This window comes from Zootermopsis nevadensis, unplaced genomic scaffold, assembly GCF_977971745.1.
Source record: "Zootermopsis nevadensis isolate Lab colony 2312 unplaced genomic scaffold, Znev_1.0 Znev_ptg000010l, whole genome shotgun sequence".
NCBI classification, from domain to species: Eukaryota; Metazoa; Arthropoda; class Insecta; order Blattodea; family Termopsidae; genus Zootermopsis; species Zootermopsis nevadensis.
The window spans coordinates 9,900,866-9,916,930 of NW_028259142.1; the positions used below are offsets into that span (position 1 = coordinate 9,900,866).

Consider the following 16,065-nt stretch of genomic DNA (forward strand, 5'->3'; position numbering starts at 1 on the left):
GTTACTATGCCTATCAGAATTTAATGAAGTCTAAAATACTGGGGAGGGGACTTAAACTGAGAATCTATAAAGTTCTGATAAGACCAGTAGTCACATATGGATGTGAAGCCTGGACATTAACTAGCTTTGATGAGCAACAACTTAGAATATTTGAACGCAAAATATTGCGGAAAATCTATGGTCCAATACAGAATAGTGATGGCTCCTGGAGAATTAGGATGAATCATGAACTAGATTGTATCATACAGGGAGCAGATATCGTGAGGCTAATCAAAAGCAAAAGGTTAGCCTGGCTTGGCCATGTTGCAAGAATGGAAGGAAACAGGGTAACTAGAAGAGTGATGGAATGGAGACCGATGGGAAGAAGGATGAGAGGGAGACCACGGAAACGATGGATAGACGACGTGGAGGAGGATGTGAGGACGATGGGAGTAAGGGGATGGAGAAGAATTGTGAATGATAGGACAGAATGGAAAAAATTCATCAAACAAGCTAAGACCCACACAGGGTTATAACGCTATAAGAAGAAGAAGAAGAACCTACCATTTGCTGCCTGAGGAAACCCACAAAAGATGTCATAACAGTTAACCTGGTAAAAATTTGAACCAGAAACTCAAAATATAGAGGTGGGGTGGTAAGGACTTAGTCACATTTGATTGTGAATGGATTGCATGTTGTTTTCTGGGTTGTGGTGCTGTCATTACACTTGAAGGGTACAGTTGACATCTTTGTGGTGAGAGTATCAAATATCTATCAGTCTGTACTCACTTCCTGGTTAAGTGGTATTTTATTAATATTGTTAAAAGGTTTCCATGTCAATATATTTATTTTTTAGCAATGTAAAATTTGCTCAGAGAAGTGTGAAAAATGTTAAATCTAAAAGCCATGTTATTGAGAGATCTTTTCATTCTTGGCACTTAATATTACGGTTTGAAACAAGTTTAAAGTTAATAAATAAATGTTTATATTGTAAATTTATTTTATATTTTTTATAGATATTCTGGTTCTGACATGGTGAAGAAGAAAGGTAAGCTATTTCCACTTTGTGTCTTGTTTGATATAATATTAAGGAGACCCAGTTTTCTATGACCTTTTACTTTTTGAGAACTTTCACAAGTAGCTGTATATTTTGTTACAGCCTATCTATTAGTGGGTAGAAAACAGTTTCTGTTCTTGTTTATATTTAGTTTAATTACACTGTCTACCGTTGCAATAGTGAAGGAGACCATTTCTGAGATATGGCCCTATGAGGTGGACTGTTACTTCAGATTTTAGGTTAAAATAAACTAATTTTAAAGTTTCTGTTTTCATGAGTGCTGCAACTACCCTTAAACCAAAACATACTGAGCTTAGTTTAAGGATGATGTATTGAATATGTGTTTTCCAGTTTAATTTGTTGTCAATTTGTAGGCCAAGAAATTTAGTTGTTTCTATTTCCTCCATTATTTTATCTACTTATAATACCATATATTTAGATTTACACAAGTTCTGCTGTTAGTACAACATTTCATGAAATTTGTTTTGTCATAATTTAATATGAGTTTACTGGCTTCAATTCATTTGTTTAATCTAGCAAAGACATCATTTATGTAATTTTGAAAACAGTCAATTTCTGGATGTGAAATAATAATATTACTATCATCAGCAAAGAGTATAGGTTTAGATTGAGAGTTGATGGTTGGGGCAGATCATTTATATATACAAGAAAAAGCAGAGGACCAAGTATTGAACTTTGAGGCATTCCATGTTTGACACCATCATCTATCATTTGAATCTGATGATTTTATTTCTACTTGTTGCTTTCTGTCATGAAGGTGTGATTTAAACCACTGACCAGCTATATTTTTAATTCTGTAAAAATTTAGTTTTTGATAATAATAATTCATTATATACACAATTGAATGCTTTAGGAAGATGACAAGATATTCCACCAACATGCACTTTATTATTTAGTGCACTTAAGATTTCATCTGTATGTTGAACAGGACTTTATCAGTTAAGATATTTTTTTTCAAAATCCAAATTTTCACCTGCAAGGATGTTGTTTGAGTTTAAGAAATCACTTACTCTCTTATACATAACTTTTTCAAATATTTTAGAGAATGTGCATGAAATTAATGATGCTAGGCAAAGTGAGATGCATACAGCTGAGTTATAACTTAGGAATAGTTTGTGAGAGGTTGAGATTTTTATTTAAAAGTTTAAAAGGCTTAACTCACCATGTACTGATCAGATTCTGGCACAGTTGATTCTTGCAGTAGTTACAGCTACAGTTAGTAATGTTTTCAGATCTGCAGACTTATTAGTTTTATTCTGAAAAAGGAAGAATTATCAGAGTAGTGGAAGGAAGGTGTTATTGTAGGTCGTGAAAATGTTTGTTTGGATTAGGAGCTAGCCCAGAAATTTTGGAAGGAGACATTAACTTTTCAGGATCATGCAATCCAATGGAGCACCTATTAGAATCATGCTTGTCTGCCTGTCTGTCTATATGCATCAAGCTATTTTAATCTTTATTAGTTCAGACAGTTTTAACATCTACTTCTTTAAACTTTTTTTGTTATTTAAGAGATATATTTATAAGTAACATGGTGTATAATTTTGCCATTGGCATCCTGGCAACCATTGTTGTAGCATAAAGATTTCTAATTGTTTTACTTTTTCCTGAATTATTAAACTCAGGGCATGGACTAGTACAGGCTGATGTGAACATAACCTTGAGGTTCCATAAATGGCATTGAATTCCTTGATAGGTTGAGTGACATAAACTTCACAAGCAGGACTGTGTTCCATGGATTTAATCAAGCAAAATCTTATTTTAATATAAAATTTTTATTTAGGGAAGAAATCTAGTGGACAGAGAGAGGAGCAGGCAGCAGAAGGTCAGCCTCAGATGAAAACTATTAGGCAGCGAGTGGGATCATCACAACATGAGCATCAAAAGCAACACGAGGCACCCCCAGTGTTGTCAAGTGGTTGCATAGCTGGACCATCACAGCAATCACAGGGACAAAGGGATCAAGGTCCTCAAAATTGTTCACAACCTCAGAATCAACAGCCATTGAATCCTCCTACTTACGATGCTGGCAGAGGAAGAGGACAAGGAAACCCCCGAGCAGGTACTTGAAACAAGGTCTTGGGTTTATACATTATACATTATAGTATTTGGCTGATGTAGAATGCCTTGTGAATATGTAATGTTTGTCTGCATTTTTTATTGAATATTATCTTAATGCTGCAGAAGAATTCTTGTCAACACTATACAGGCTGTAGATTAATTACAAATTGGAATATCAACTGCCATAAGTTTTAGCTAGTATAGACACTTTTACTCCTAGATCAACCCATCACGTCTTTCTGTGTTCTGCCTTTCATATTTTATACAAAAGCACTTCACAAATTGTTACTGAAATTTAAACATTTTTTTCGTAATTTTTATTATCTCAGATATTTGTCATATGTTCATAACATTCTCAATTTTCTTCTTCTATGATGGCCCTCAATTTGTCAAAGATTGTGCAGTATTTGATGATACAGCTGAGTTTATTTATTATTTACAGTTTATTTAACAACACTTTTTCAGTTGCTCACAATCAGACTATATAGCATCAAATGAGAGGATGATGGTAAATAATGAGTTGGAAAGGATGTGGAAAGAAGTGGTCATGGCCTAATTCTTGCATATTGTATGTTCTATCAATGCAGATAATTAATAAGTATTTAACCATTATTAGACTGCAGAATTTTTCTAGTGAGGCTCTTCTGCCTCTGGAATGTGAGTAAAAATAATTGTTTACCCACACTCTAAGACACTTCATATTACAAAGTCCAAAAATGTGGGTGGCCTGAAGTATATTTTACGTTGTATCCATATGTACATTTTTATTTTCATTAAAAAAATTCTGATATTGTGCTCAGGATGGTGTTTGATTGATAAGTTTAAAATTAAAGTTTTGTGGTGGAAATTTAATTTTAAAATAATTTTTAACTTAACTGTACTTTTTCAGCTCAAATAATAAGTCACACAATGGTTTGATTTGTGGCCTATTTTCATTCCTTAATTAATACAAAATTAGACTCACTAGATTACCATGTTGTCCGTGTGTGTGTGTACCTGTTTGTCATTAGTTTTGTGTTTTGAACCACTTTATCTCTTTTAATGAATTTTGGTCTTAATGTTATGCTGTTTGAGATAACTACCACCTTGTAATTTTATTTTTATGTAATCAGTAACAACATTAGGGCATAAACAAAACGTTATGTGGTAGGAGCAACACTAATATCACTTTTTGGAGATTCCTGAAATAGATCTATGGATATTCTGTATAGAATGTAAAACAATGTAGTGAGTATGTGAACATTTTATTTTGGCTTTCAGTTTGGCAATGATAGCAGCTGAAGCATTGGGACTAGGAATAATAGTATTAGTTTGAAAGTACCTACAAATTTGTGCAAAATGTTTGCATATCAACAAGTGCAAATGTAGTGATAATATTAATCTTCAAGGTTATATTTGACAAACGTAACATTAGAGTCTTTTTCTTTCATAATGCTGACAGAACCACAGACTGATCTTTATTAAATTCTGTAAATTACTAAAGTAAACTTTATGAGTTCTGCCTGGAACTCCATCCTTGTGTTGAACTGATCTCAGTTTTTATATTCTTGAATAAAGAATATTTATAAATTTAAAATGTATTCTGTTGTTCATTGATGAACTTGCAGGCACTGTAAGGCAACAGACTGGAGATGCTGATGTTGCAGCTATAACTAAAGGAATTCAGACATTAAAAATCCCAAATAGGACAGGTTGTGGGACTAAAGGAAGAAAAACTGCAGTAGAAACCAACTATTTGTCATTGGACTTGTCAAAGCTTCGGAACAAAATTGCAATTCATTATGATGTGGAATTTAAACCTTCACCATTTCCAAAGAGGCTTTTGAGGTGTGTATAGCCCCATTATATTTTGCATATGATATGTACAGGTAAACTTTGTATGATTTTTTATGGGATAAACAATAATAATTATGTTAACGTTAGTTTCAAAATGGTTTTACAATAATTTACTCTGATCTGCAGTTTTCAGGTTTTGGTAACAGGTAGGATTTTAATTGTACATATTTCAGCACACTGTTATTTTTTAATTATTTTACCCACAAATCTAAGAACTAAATCAGTTTTTACGATGTTTTGAAGATTTGTTGCGTGTGAAAAATGTGTGTGCTATAATAGCAATACATTTGAATCCAACAAATATTGAACTTTTCTGCCTTCAAAGACTTTGGACATCCATGGATATTTGTTTAGCTAGCAGCAAAAATGAATTTCTTCTTGGCCTTTACCTGTTGTCTGTCTTGTTTAGGTCAGTTTGAACAATATTAAAACTTTTAATGACTTGCATGTAATACAGACCTTTTGCTACTCTGATAACTCAGAATACTATGATGTTAATTTTCTCACATTAATTTCTATGTTGTTGTTAATAAGTAGGAGGCTAAATGTTATGTTTTGTATTTATACAATTTGGTAGAATCAATGCATTGCTTATATACTTACAGGCAGATGTTGATTACAGTTTGTTATTGTCAACATTGTCAGTGTTGGTAAAATTCATTACAATTTTAGGAGCTAGCCAAAACTTTAGGGACCAAACGTAATGTGGTTGCCAGGTGTTGCTACATGTAAAAGTACATTGCAAGCAGGTCCTTTCTCATTGTGATTTTGAATTAATGACTGCTGCCTCCATTATAGCATTATTTGTAGATGCATGTTAACTTTGAGGATGTATTGATTTGTACAGCTCTTCTCTGACTGAAGAGTATTACTGTGTGTGATTTCTCATTATGTATGAAGCTTAAAGAATATTGCCTTCATTGTTGATGTTTCAAAATCCTAAATTTTTGTTTTTGTAACAATACATGCTCTGGTCCAGTGGTTTTGAACTTGTGGGTTAGAATGAATTGTGAGAGTGCCTTGAAAGGGTCACAAGCTTAACCTTTTCCTCACTGATTGTTGCATTTGTAACCACACTTGGAGGATATAATCAGGATCTTTGGTTAGTGTATGAACTGTAGTGATCTGATAAGAACAGTTCCATCCTGGTGTGTATTTAATAAAGCTATTAATGATAAACTGTTTGCACAGCTTTATTCAGTCAGACTTTCATGAATTTTTTCTGTTTTGACATGTTTCTACTATACCAGGTGATCTTAAGGTAGTAAATACTAAATGTATAGTAATTATTACAACAAAGATAGGATTGACGTGTTATGTGTATATATTAATTCATTTACAGGTGTGGATCCATTGCATGGGCTTTATATAAACTATGTTTATTTGTCATAAGAGATATTTTGATTTGAGGTTATGTACATTGTTTTGTATAACAATAAAGATTCAAATTATATAAATTGAAATATAAACTTATGTAACATCTAGTTTTCTTGAAGTTAATGACATTTCCAGGTACTAGCATTGTTAAGACCCAGGTAGTTTGGTCTGTAATGTCAAAAATCTTGCTTTTTTATAATGCCTCAGTAGAATCTTGGTAGATTAAAGGTGTTAAAATATTATTGCACAGTGTAGAAGACTAGGTTACTTCTATTATAAATATGTATTTTATGCAGATTGTCTATGTTGTATTGAATTCTTATGCTTATGAATATATCATGTTTCCATATGTTTCTAGTTTTGTTAGAATTACTGTTGAAACTGTATAACATTTTGTGTAATTATACATATTCTCTTATTTCAGACTTGCAATGGAAGAATTCAGGCGGATAAATTTTCCTGATCGATATCCAGCTTTTGATGGGAGGAAAAACTTGTACAGTACTCGAGAGCTGCCAGAGGTATGTTTGGTTTAATTTAACAAGAGTAAGCTGTTGCTGCTGGTAATGTTGATGTGGATGTAAAGACATAAACCTTATGATGGAGGCAGTATGCTTCTTTGAAACATTGATCATGTTCTACCAGACTACACAGTGCAACATCCCAGATGACAGCCATCTTCATAATTATCATTGTGAAAGTCTCAAGTTTTGCCATATCAGAGTTAATTTAAAAAGTTAGTTTCCCTTTGTAGCACTAACTTTGTTTCCCTGTGTATTTGTTGTAATATTTGTAAGTCTTCAGTTCTGAGCATTATGGTACATACAACTATTGAAAGAGGTACTGTGATACTCTGTAGCAAAGTACTAAAGTGTTCTTGTTGTTTTTTTTTTCCCTCCAGAAAACTGATAGTGTCATGGTGCAAGATGAAGAATATGGTGGGGTTAAGCAGTGTGAGATTACTATTACATATACATCTCAAGTTAATTTGGGATCCCTCTCTACATATATGAGTAGTGACAGTACACTGGAAATCCCACAGAAAGCTATTCAGGCTGTAGATGTTGTGCTGCGCAATGCACCATCTTTGTGTGGGTAAGTAGTTAATTAGCTACGTTGTGACTCTTGGTGTATCAGAAACATCTGATTGGTCTGTAAGTTATTCATCAATACTGTTTCAGTTACAGAGATTGTTTAGTGTCAAATGAAGTGTGTAGATAATGAATTGAGAGTATGTAAACACTCAAAAAAGAGATGGTGATGTCTACTTCAAGATATTCACTGGTATTGCCTGCAGGGACCAAGGAAGACCTAGAAAGCACTGAATCATGGTAGCCAGAAAACCTGGCTGATATTTAATCATGATCTTGAGGAGAATTGTGACATGATAATTGTTGGTTAATTTTAAAACTTGCAAAATAATTATGAATGTTGGTTAAAATGGATATGAGTGTTATAAAAACTCTGCATGTATTTAGTTATTATTGGTAGAGAGATTTTTTGGTTTAAGGGTTAATCTGCTGGATGATAAAACTGGACTTTTTCATTCCAAAATTTTATGGCATTTTTAAATAATAGTCTGTGATATAAAATTCCAATTGATTTTGTTCAAAGTATTTTTTACTGTGATCAGTACATTTTTTGTGAATCAGCGTTGGAAGACAGTTGTCAATTTTTAACTTACAATAGTGCTGTTTGTGCAGGGTCAGATGGGTCATTGGTAGGTATGTTTGGGTTTCTGCAGGTGAAAAGAGGTTATTGGTGAGATCTCTTTTCCTGTCAGGGTTAACATGGGGAATAAAGGTGATCACCAGCTGGATTGTAGACAATTGCTGTGAAGTGATGAGGTTGCAGGAGTGTCAAGTTTTGCCACAGTTCTTAACACTGGTATATACTATATGGTATATGGTTTATTAATGTTGATCAAGATGATTCTCATACGTACAACACAATGTTTATCAGAAAGAGCACAGCCAGCTTTACAAAGAGGATGAATCCACTCTAAGTTCTCAGCTTTCTGCCAACTAGACCACTTTGCAACTCGTTATTCCCAAGTGTTTGGGACTGTTTCTACCAGTTGCCACTTCCCTACCCTCTTTTTACTGAAGGATTCCTGGAAAGTAACTGCTCAGTACTTAGGTGTTTCAAAGGAGTAGCAGGTATATGGTGTACAGAGTGCATATAGATACCTGCGTTTTATAGCTTAGTTGTGTGTGCTTCCCCCCTGGGCTTGAACTCAGGGGTCCATGGCAGACTCATTGGCTAGACCAGTTATAAACTGTGTTTTATCTCTCCAAATCTTATATGACTATAAATTATTAGAATTCTGAAAGGATTTTCCCTTTTTAAAGTGTATTTGGAAACTGCTAATTTCTCTGTTTATTTGTTCCTTGCTTCAGCTATATGTCAGTATTATCTTGGAGTATAATTTTGTTTGATTTTAGTTTTAGCACAAAAGTGTAAGGCTTAAAACACTGTACAGTAAATAAATTAATGTTCTAAAATTTAGCTCTGCTTTTTCAGATGTCAAACTAGAAACAAGAATTGTATGAAGTACCAGAAATGAGCTCATTATTGGCATGTCATTAATATTTTTCTTTCATTTTCCCAACAAGGTACTTAAAAATAGGGCCTTACTGCTTCCTATAAATCATCTAGAATTCATGATGTGATCACAGTATAATTCTGTAAAGTGTGCAGTAGACATGAAGTGCAGAAGCATGAGAAATAAATCAAATCCATTACAGTTTGAAGTGAGTTCATAATGAATCTTTAGCCTGGTTTCTGGCTAAGTTATTTGTGGTTTTCCTGAGTTTTTCCACCAAAATTCTGATATAATGCATTAACATATGTCAGAACTACTACTTCCAAATTTCATTAATTCTTTCACTGAATACTGTATAATATATGCAGTTCATGAGGCATTTAACAAGAAGATAATTCTGTGTTTTTCTTTGACATTTGGATGCTGTCTTTTCGTTATGGAGGCTTGGTCTGCATGGGATTTATGGTGGATAAAGTGTTACTGGAGTGGGTTTTTTCTGAGTTCTTTTGTTGTATCCTGTCAGTTATTGATTAAACAGTGTTCCATACTGTCAGTGCAGTGTGTGACTGTGCAGGACATTATCAGTCTCATACCTGTTGGAACTTCAGCCCTGAAGTTCACTTTAGTGATGATTATATTTGATGTTGCTGTTTTGTTGAGGTGCATGAAGAATTTAATTTGAAACTGTTTGTCTGTGCTTAATAAGGTAATGGTATTAATGTATATTTTGTTAGGTGTGTGCAAGTTGGACGCTCATTCTATACTCCTCCAAGAGGTAGAATTTTGAAACTCGGTGATGGACTAGAAATGTGGTATGGAGTGTTCCAAAGTGCTACTTTGGGCTGGAAGCCATTTGTGAACATTGATGGTCAGTATATTTAATGGTTGGTAATACTTGGTACTTAATACAGGGGCTTGTTTTAGTGTTAGCATTGCCCTATATATTTTTAGGTACCTTATTTAGTTGGACATCATTCCTCAAACCCCTGAAAAATTTATTGCAGATATTGTTAGAATGTATATTTGCAAGTTAAATTTCAACTCTAAACACAATCACATGTGCACCAAAATACATAACCAGGTACTGAAAAAGACACTTTTCTGTTTGCCTAAGATGAGGTGATTTTCTGAGCTGGTGTGTCAAGATTTATGGTAATGGTTTTTATTAATGGGCCATGTGTACTACAGGCTGCTGAACATTCTCTGGGAAACAAAATACATCAGGCATTGAAAACATAGAATATATATGAGCTTTTTACGAAAAACAAACAATATTTTTCCATTGTTATCAATTCTTGGTATTTGTTCCCTTTTTCATTTTTGTTTGTTCTTGTGAATAACATTTTATTTTATAAAAGTTAATTGTGAAAAAGGCCTATCATTTCTTTTTGCAATAATCCAGGCCATAAAATTGTTTCCAATGCTGAAATTCATTATCCAGAAGACAGAAATCTTCATACTCACCACTGTGAACACCTCAAATCATTCTCATTATCATTAGTTTGTACAACTGCTTTAAAATAGTTTGGAACCAAAGGGGTTAAGCACATAATTGGTGACAAATAAGCCATTTTTTATCAAAAGCTTTGGGTTGGTGGTCCAGTTTTTAGCTCTGAAGTTAGAACTTGGCACGATTTTTTAAGTCCTATAAATAATATTGAATTTTTATATAACCAACAGCAGAAGATATACAGTAGAGTATATTTTATGCATTTTCCAATTATGTGATTTTGCATCCATAATTGGCATTTATGTTTGTTTATTGCTTATACAGATTTATTGCTTATACAGATTTATTGCTGAAAACTTATGACATTACAGGTTTCCTGCATAAAGTTGTAAATTATTTTTCCTTGTATTTAATTAAAATTATATCATATTGAAAAAAGATTTGAAATAAAAGTTGTAGATGTGTATGGGATATATGTATTACTTGTAAATGTTTTTGTATGTGTTGCTCATTTTGAGAAGATTGATAAAGTTTTCAGAGTTGTGTAAAATAAAATAATTTATAGTCATGTACATTTTTAAAAAAATGGCTATCTGTTGTGTAGAACCCTTCAGTGGAACTGTAAAATCAGTGGAAGAGTATGAATATTGAAGTAATCATACTGCAGCACTAAGTTTATTTGTTACGTTTATTTCTGATTTAATTATGATAATTATGTTTGACAGTGACACATAAAGGTTTTCCATTACCACAAAGAGTTGTGGAAGCCATTTATTAAATCTGCAGACCTCAAGATGACTGTGAGTTGAACAAAGATCAGAAGGAGGATTTCGAGAGCTATATCCGTGGTAAGGGTGAGAATAGTTACTGAAACACTGCATTATCCCTTTTAGTACCAAGCCAGTACATGGAACTATGCCATAAGACTGCCAAGCCATTTTGTTTGAAAAGGAAGACCCGTAGTTAAGAGATATATTTTTCTTTGGAAATGTAATTTAAACTTTCAAGAGAACTGTGTTCATATATGAGCTGTTAAAAGCAACTAAAACGTTCATTTTACAAAACACATTTTTAAATTAACATTGAATTTTCACATTTAAAATAATGTTCTCCAAAGAACAAACAGTTATGAACACAATTAATACAAGTTGCTAGGAAACTACAAAACATTTATTGTCAGCATTGCTATTCACAACAAAAGCATTACAGAGATCAGTTGGATAATGCTGTTTAAGGAAATAATTGCTGTTTATTCTGAGAATCATGAAACCTATAAATGCAAATTATAAGAGTTATTGTTTGTTAAGAAAGGTGGAACATGTAATTAACACTGGACTTCAAAGGCTTAAAGTTATGAAGAAAATAATATGGTTGAAAAAACTGTTGATCAGGAACCACCATTTCCCTTTAAAATTCACTTCATAAGGTTTTCAAATGTGGCCTTTTCAAGTAAGGTGTTTGAACTACAGGGCTGTGCTAACCATATGCTGTTCGTTTAAATTGTGGGCATACAAGTACAATTGAAGAATTTGGTGAAAAGAGGAAAAGTGACATTATATACTTTTCTGAGGAGGGTCAAAGGTATTTTAAATATTCAGCATTGTTTGTAGGCCTATTGTTAATTTATTTATCTTTTTGTTAACGTACATACAGATTTGTGTCCTTACACTCTAACATCTGACTGTTGGTTTAGCTATTTGAATAATATAGATAACCAACAACATGAAGATGGCTGTTTTCTGTGAACTTCTGCCAGACTGCATGGCACTATAACCCAGAAGACAGTAATCTTCATGCTCATCACCTTGAAAATCTTAAGTCCTACTAAACAGCAACATGATTTGGTACATAGGAGTTATCTCCTTTTTGCATGAAGGTTTTGAATTCTAGTTTAAATAGCATTTCTAAAAGCTTAATAAACCTGCAGTCAGAGGCTTCTATTAAAACAAACTTATTTTAGAAATTAATATAGCCAGGTTAGCTCAGTCTGACTATGGACTGGATGACTAGTGTTAGATTCCCAGCAGAGGCAGAGGATTTTTCTTCAAGTTCCTGCATCCAGACCAGCCCACCCAGAATTCTTTCCCATGGGTACTAGATGGTCCTTTCTGCAGGGGTAAAGCTTGGCCAGGGCATGCAGCTGAACAAATCATCCCCATGTAATGCAGAGGTCAAGAACAAATGCCATCTTTATGTCCTGTCCTGTCAAGTGCCTTCACTGTGTGTGGTGGGTAGTTTATTTTTGTTTTATATGTAACAGTCTAAAAGTATATAGGTTGTTGTTCTTGAATTTTTTTTGTTTCAGACTTAAAGGTTGATTACATGATCCCTAACAATCCAACCAGCAAGCGAACATTCAGGGTAAACACAATTGCTGAATGTCCAGCAAAATTACGGTATGTTCAATCTTTTGTGAGCTACAATCATATATTTTTGTTCACATGCTTTTCATCAGTAGATAGCTGTGAATGTATAGGTATGTTTCTGACTTCACATGTGCAGTTATATGAAATGAGGAATATGTTAGCTACAAGTTTGCCATGATAATTTCTACCATCTGGTGAAATCTCTTAGAATTTTTTTAATTTTTTTCGTCTGGAAATAGGTATCTGTTTTAAACAGAAAATTGTTTAAAATGGAAAAAATTCAGTTTCCCTGGGATTGCATTATGAGTATATTTTATGATGTTACAGGAATATTTTGCTTTACATGTAATGTTTTTTTATTATAAAGATTTCAGTTGGATGATGGTCAAAGGATATCAGTTCAAGAATATTTTGCCCGTGTCAAGTGTATAAAACTGAGATATCCACATCTTCCGTGCCTTCATGTTGGTTCGCTTAACAGAAAAAATCCAATATATCTTCCACCAGAGGTATAGTACTCGACTGTAATCTTGAGACTTGCAAGGAATGCAGGAAGTCCGAAGCGTTAAAGGCTGATGCTATCTTTCCTCCTCCACCCCACTTCTTCACCCCCGCAAGTCTCAAGATTACAGTCTTACACTGTAAGAAACCTTATTTTGAATTGATAGATGGTTCTTTATGCACTGTAAATCAGCCCCTATAAAACAGAGTGGGACTGATTACTCCCTGACTGTATTTGCATTGTTTCTTAATACAGCTGACATTAGTGTCATTTTATGTAGTAAAAAGGAATTTTCCTTTCCATAGAGATTGTAAATTTTACTTTTCAATTTATTGTATTTGATTCATCCTTGGATTTCCTCTCATTGGTGTGAACTGTCTTATAATAAAGCCTTCTCCATTCTTCACTCTCCTCTTGTATCTGTATGTCTTCCGTCACTTATCCTGTCTTCATGCTTGGTCTCCCAGTCTGTTTTTCAAAACACTGGAAGGTTTAGATTATAAAGCATTAATTTACTTATTTTGCATGTGTTTGTGTTTTTTTACTCATATTTACAGTGCTTAATTTCAAATATTTAAAAACAGAGTTCTAAGAGTATCAGTTGTAAGAAAAATATATTTAGTGGTTTCTGAACTGAGTTATATAATGATTTATACAGTTTCTGTATTGTTAGGTTAGTTAAAACCAGGACATATTTCTAGAAAGAATTGGCAGTGCTTTTATGGCATGTCTGACAATTTTAACATGTTTTGACAATCTTTTTTTATATTTTAAAGCAAAATTGCTGGTATTCCTTACTGGTGCATGCTGCCACAAAGAAAGCACTGGTTACAGGGGACTGAGAAAGTAGATCAGATGGGAAAGCAAAAAATACAAGCAGAATTTTATTTGGGATACTCTTGGAAAGCAGTATGTGTTTAAGATTTACATTTTGGGCATATTACTGAATTTCACTTTGCTTGAAACCTGTGATTTATATGAACATGTATTGATAAATTTCATGATTTTATGAATCTGCTGTGATCATATGATGCAGTTCTTTTTTACAGTTGTGTTCAATCTCAAAACATCAAGTGATTAATAAGAAAATGAGTGAGAAACAGACTTCTGCAATGATAAAGCATACTGCAACAAGCACTGATATGAGAAAAAGAAAAATAATGGAAATGGTATGTTATCTTGGTTGTCTTTCTTACTGTAGTTGAAATTGTTTTCTTTATTTTTTTTAAATTACCTCCAGTATGTCTTGCATTCTGAATTTTTGCTTTGTACATGACTTGAACACACATTTAGTTATCATGTTCATAAAATGAAACACACGCATCATACGTCGCACTTGAGTGATAGTACTTCTGCTGAATATTTGGGAGGTTCTTGGCCAAGGCCTAGCTATCGTGGCTTGAGATTTTAGTAATTCTCTTCAACTTCTCCACATAAGTGCTGGGATAGTGTTTTAAGACAAGGCCATGACTAGTTCCTTCCACATCCTTCACAATTCAAAATTCTTTATCTTCTCATTCAGCACTATATGCACTATATAAACTGTGCAGTTAAGAAAGTGTTGTTTAATGAGCAGCCCAAAGCACATTCATTGTGCCAGTACTTTCTTACCTATATTGGACTATTCAAAATGTTGGATACCATTTCATAAATTTATTGAACAAATACTACAAGTGACAGTACAATGAAACAACTTACAGATGAAAAAGGCACCCTTCTAGTTTGCATCAAGGTAGAGATTTATAATATGGGAGCCATTTACCACATGGCAAACATAAAGGCATTATTTAAGTTCTTGCATCACTTTGTCCAAGGTGTCACAACTTCCACTGCAGCCTGGATATGTGTACTTAATTCCTGAATTATGTGTGGTAGAGGAGGTTAGTAAACTGCATCTTTTGCATAACCCCATTAGGGTCAGGTCAGGGGTTCTGGGAGGCCACGTGCAAGGCAGGTTTTCATAAAGGTAGTCACCGACTTCAAAATGCCAGAGTTGCAGTGCACCATCCTGCTGGAACCAGGAATTCTGTTGTGGAAAATCTTCTGACAGCTGTGGCATTAACCACTATTGCAATATGTTGAGATACGTGATGCCTGTAATTGTGCTTTCTGCAAAAAAAGATCTGACCATAAACCTTCGTTCTGGATAAATAGTGTGTGGCTTTTTGGTACCCCAGATCTGGACATTATGTGTGCTCACACATCTAATCAGCTGGAAAGGCGTGGAGAACCTGTGGGGTGTATACCCCCTGAGGATACCCTTGGGTTTTCTCACCAAGCTTCAGTCCATGATCTAACCCAAACCCAAGCTTGTCCTTGAAATTTAATTTGTTGGCATCTCTCTGGCATGTTTTTCAGCAAAGATCATGGTTCCATGTATCTCTTATTGTATGAACTTTTATGTTCTGCCATATAAGTTGAGAAGGGCTGATCATAATTTGTCATGGAGTTAAATATGATTAGAGGCCATATTCTCAAGTTCTTGTAATGATTAATACGAATGTGATGAATGTTTGAAGTCACAAGGTGGGAGGATGGTCCTGTCTCAAGTTGCTCTTAACCCACGATGGCATAATGGCATTTATGTGATTAGTGATCATACAAACTCTTCATGCTGCCACCTATCAGTGGTCACATGAATTATTTGTTATGATGTCCATAGCAGCACTGATGACATAATTGTCTATACTATTATCAGTAATATGAATTATTTATGCTGCAAACTGTCAGTGGCTTGACAACCCAGCATAATGTATTAAGTTACTTTGTTGTTATAGTAACATCAGAAGAAAGTATGTTCTGTGGATGGAAGTGAATTAGTGAGCTCTCTAAAAATTAAGTATTGCATTTCTGTGGAGTAATCTGTAACTGTAT

The 16,065-nt window shown here is 33.9% G+C and overlaps 1 pseudogene across 1 annotated transcript in view; it reads left to right on the forward strand.

The window, feature by feature from the left end:
• The first annotated feature begins 955 nt into the window (after nucleotides 1–955).
• Nucleotides 956–16,065, forward strand: part of LOC147874246 (protein argonaute-2-like) — a 28,402-nt pseudogene continuing 13,292 nt past the window's right edge. Inside the window, exons 1-10 of the transcript XR_015534526.1 lie at nucleotides 956–1,027; nucleotides 2,838–3,116; nucleotides 4,723–4,942; nucleotides 6,753–6,849; nucleotides 7,230–7,423; nucleotides 9,608–9,741; nucleotides 11,049–11,171; nucleotides 12,629–12,719; nucleotides 13,057–13,198; nucleotides 14,241–14,360. The product of XR_015534526.1 is annotated as a protein argonaute-2-like (transcript). The remainder of the gene's footprint in view (nucleotides 1,028–2,837; nucleotides 3,117–4,722; nucleotides 4,943–6,752; nucleotides 6,850–7,229; nucleotides 7,424–9,607; nucleotides 9,742–11,048; nucleotides 11,172–12,628; nucleotides 12,720–13,056; nucleotides 13,199–14,240; nucleotides 14,361–16,065) is intronic.